Raw genomic sequence first — 4,344 nt, 5'->3', positions numbered from 1 at the left:
TTGCACCAAACGCGAGATACAGAGCAACAATTTCTGATATCCAAAAACATTATTGGTTCCGTGGCTGAGCGACAACATTTATGAGTTCAACGCATCCTCGCTATATTACAAATATAATTACAAAAAAGTACAAATCTTATCAAGTTATTGAGGAACGTTCCTATTTTGTGTAAAAGGTGTTTTCAATAACACCGTGGTAGCCAAGAGGCTTCCCTTAGCTGAATAAAATGCATATATAGTCAAAAGTATCTGCATGTAGCTTAAGTCATGATATGAAATGGTAATTACCAGCAAAATGGTCACAGTAGTAGACACAGTGTGTGGATAAAACTTTTATTAAAATTGCAACATTTTGCTTTTTTGACCTTTCCCAAGCATACAGGTGTACACGAAAAAAAATTCAAGATGCGAAACGTTCTGATAAACTTCATTCTCATATGGTCTTTATTCTGACAATTCACGAAAAAAAACTTACGTTGGTATTCTTAACAAAAAATTTCCTTATATAAAACTTATATAACTCCTTGGAAGGGAAAGATTTATCTAAGACCACGGCAAGACTCTTACGGCGGCCTTCTTAAAAAAATCTTTCCTTATATAAATCTTTCCTTACATAAATTCTTGCAAGGGAAATATTTTTTTAAGAATACCACCGTTTCTCTCTTCTCTGAACATCATACCCTCATTGTGCTTTATAATTTCTTTCTCTTCCTTCCCGACAACTCCCATTCATTCGAAGAACACTACCTGCCTCTCGTTCAGTAAAGTTCATGATGAACAATGAACCCGTGCACAGTTCACAGGATCAAAAATCACCTTCCCCCAGGTCTTTGCGTTTCATCATCCGTTGCTGAAACCTTTCACGCCGGTTTCGTTTCGATGCCTCAAGTTCAAAACGATGACTTTGAAATTAAGTTAATAAACGAAGAGTAAACACACGAATAGATCAATAGATTAATGAATATACGAATGAATATATGAATATATGAACAGATATTTAAATGAATTAATCAATAAACGAGTATACAAATGCAAAAAAATCAACGGATAAATAATGGTAAATACATAATGATAAGTTAATAGATAAACGAAGAATAAACACACGAATAGATGAATGAATCAATGAATACACGTATGAATATATGGTGGTGATGGTGGTGGTGGTGGTGGTGGTGGTGGTGGTGGTGGTGGTGGTGGTGGTGGTGGTGGTGGTGGTGGTGGTGGTGGTGGTGGTGGTGGTGATGATGATGGTGGTGGTGATGATGATGGTGATGGTGGTGGTGATGATGATGATGATGATGGTGGTGATGATGATGATGATGATGGTGGTGGTAGTGGTGATGATGATGATGATGATGATGATGGTGGTGGTGGTGGTGGTGGTGGTGGATGATGATGATGATGATGATGATGATGGTGGTGGTGGTGATGATGATGATGATAATGATAATGATGGTGATTATGATGATGGTGATGATGATGATGATGGTGGTGATGGTGGTGGTGGTGGCGGCGATGATGATGATGATGATGATGATGATGATGATGATGATGATGATGATGATGATGATGATGATGACGATGATGATGATGATGACGATGTTGACGATCATAATGATGATGACGATGGCGACGATGATAACGATGAGGACCATGAGGACGACGACGACGACGATGATGATGATGACAATGATGACGAAAAAAGAAGAAGTATACGAAGTACTGTATATTACAGCCACTAACCTCAGTCCTCTTGGTACCGCGAGTTAAAGGGTAGCTAACATACCCAGGTTTAACTGTGCATTCTTTCTTTCGCAACACTATCTATTTTCACGAGAACCACGCTTAAAACAAACATTTCATCTCAAAAGTACTTTTTGAAGGACCTTTTCTCGAAAAAAAAAATTGCGTCGTCTGCTAGTTTGCATTCTAAAACACTACAGCGCCATATTTTGATGATGACGTCATGGGTGTACCATGTAGATAAACAAGCGATTCCTTCAGCGATATGCAGAGGATATTATCGTCGTTATTGAGTAGTCTTGACACCCTAAATATCAGCCAAGAACAGGGAATAGGCGGCATAGCCACGGAATATCAATTCGAACTAGAATATATCTCTGAAGAAGATAAGTTGAAGTCCCCAGATACTGACCAACTTCAACCCAAAATTGACTGGTTGGAGTAACGGATGGATAGCACAGATCGGTAGACTGTGTTCTGTTTTCGTTAATTTCTTACGCTCAGTGAGCGGCAGTCCTTTGTACATAGTATTCGTGACGCACAGGATACACTGTATGACTGAGGTGGAATATCGTAGACACTTATGAAGGAAATGGCAAAAATAAAGATATACATATATATATAAATATATATATATATATATATATATATATCACTTGGACAAAATGTAGTGGCACATTTGTAAATATAATCACGAAAAAACCCACAGTCGGAATAAAAGGAAACTTAGAATAAAGTATAACTTCTATATTTCGGCTAATGGCTATAGCTTTCTTCAGGAAAGTACGTTCTTTGCGATTATATATATATGTGTGTGTGTGTGTGTTTGTGTGTGTGTGTGTGTGTGTGTGTGTGTGTGTGTGTGTGTGTATCATACTATGGTCGGAAAAGGATGGGAAACGCTTCTGTAATACGTAAATTAATTCACAGCTTCACACTTTTCAGGGTGAACATAATTGTAACAGAGTTGTAGGTGTGTGTCCAGTTTCATCCTATGGTAGAATGTTCTCAGAACATCACATAATATGACTGATATTATGTGATGTCATAGTATTCTGGTACTCACCAATACGCGACGTGCATTGTATCAAGTGACAGTAATGACTGAATGAGAGTAAAGCTAAGTATGTTAGTGGGTAGGAAGAATACACTAAGTTACACTGATACTGAAAATATAAAAAGAGTAATTCAACCAGCATATCTCGTGATTTAGGATAATTACTTGATTGTAATCCAAAATCTAACTGTCAGATTAACAGTCTTGTTAGGAGGTGTGGACTAAATCTTAGAAATGTCGTTTTTGTTAAGAAGTATCTTGACAAGGATTCAATGAAGAAGTTGATTATAAATAGTGTCATTACTAGAGTTTATGATTGTAAGTCACTATATCATAGGCTGTCAAAATGTCAGCTTAAGAAATTGCAAAACGTTATTAATAAAGCAGCAAGTTTGATTAGAGCTGTCCTCAGGTGGGAAAGAATTACTCCTATCCTGATTTACCTTCACAGGTTGCCTAAAAGGTAAGAATACTTTACAAATTTTGTGTGTTAACTCATTAGGCTTTAATAACTAGTTGTCCGTAATATCTGAGGCATATATTACAAGTATTGCAACCAGTGGAGGGTATAAACATTCGTGAAACTATTGATGGTATAACGCTGTCTGAACTAAGACGTTCTTCTAAAGCTGGGTTTCGTGCCTCTAGATTAGCTGCTCCTAGGGTAAATAACAGCTTACCATTTAAAAGATAGATGATATCAAAAGCTCAAAGTTAAACTTTAAACCTTTCTATTCTCCAAGTGCTATGATTTTGATGATTCAACTATTAATGAAGAATGTGTACTGTGATTTGTTGTAATATGTCCTCCTATTTGTCTTTTCTTTTTTTGGGGGAGGGTGAATTTTCTATACGAATCTTTGTAATTTTTGTAAATTTTTGTTGGGTGTATCTATAACATAAAGTTTTGTAACATGCATATATAATGTATCAGTTAAAAAACTATGTCGGTTATACAGAACGCTCTGGTGGAGTAGGGTCAGACAAACAATGAGAACAATAAACAACATACTCGTATATCAAAACAGCAACAACTGGAGAGGAGGGGAAGGGTGACTGTGCTTACCACGCTACACATTGTTTACAGTCCTGAAATAAAAGCCAGAGTAGTTGTCAAAATCAACTTTTAAGAGACTCGGAGCCCCAAGACACAGTAGGTAGGAAGTTTCAAAGTTTTGGAGTTTACTTTACTTTAGGATTAATTCATGGAAGTTGATAGGTGAACGAAAAGATACATAAACATTTGTTTGACCCAATTTAGATTTCTGGTTGTCCTCGCAAGACTTAGTATGTGATAGTAATACTGGTAGTTCTGAGTTAATAATTAGCCAGGAAACTGAGTCAATTTAAGGAAATATTTTGTAGAATTACATAATCTAATTTTGAATTATTTTGTGCAACTAACATTTTCCATAAAAGCATTTATAAAGAGAATGTATTTGATGGAGCAAAATCATTTATAAACTATAAACTTCATTATATGAGGTTACATTGGTTAAGGTTAGGTTAGGAAGTTCACAACTTTGATATGCGATGTACATTGG

This window comes from Oratosquilla oratoria, unplaced genomic scaffold (assembly GCF_046742065.1).
Source record: "Oratosquilla oratoria isolate Oo_2021 unplaced genomic scaffold, ASM4674206v1 SCAFFOLD92, whole genome shotgun sequence".
Taxonomy (NCBI): domain Eukaryota; kingdom Metazoa; phylum Arthropoda; class Malacostraca; order Stomatopoda; family Squillidae; genus Oratosquilla; species Oratosquilla oratoria.
The sequence above is the reverse complement of the archived record's forward strand: the minus strand, read 5'-3'. Positions refer to the sequence as shown.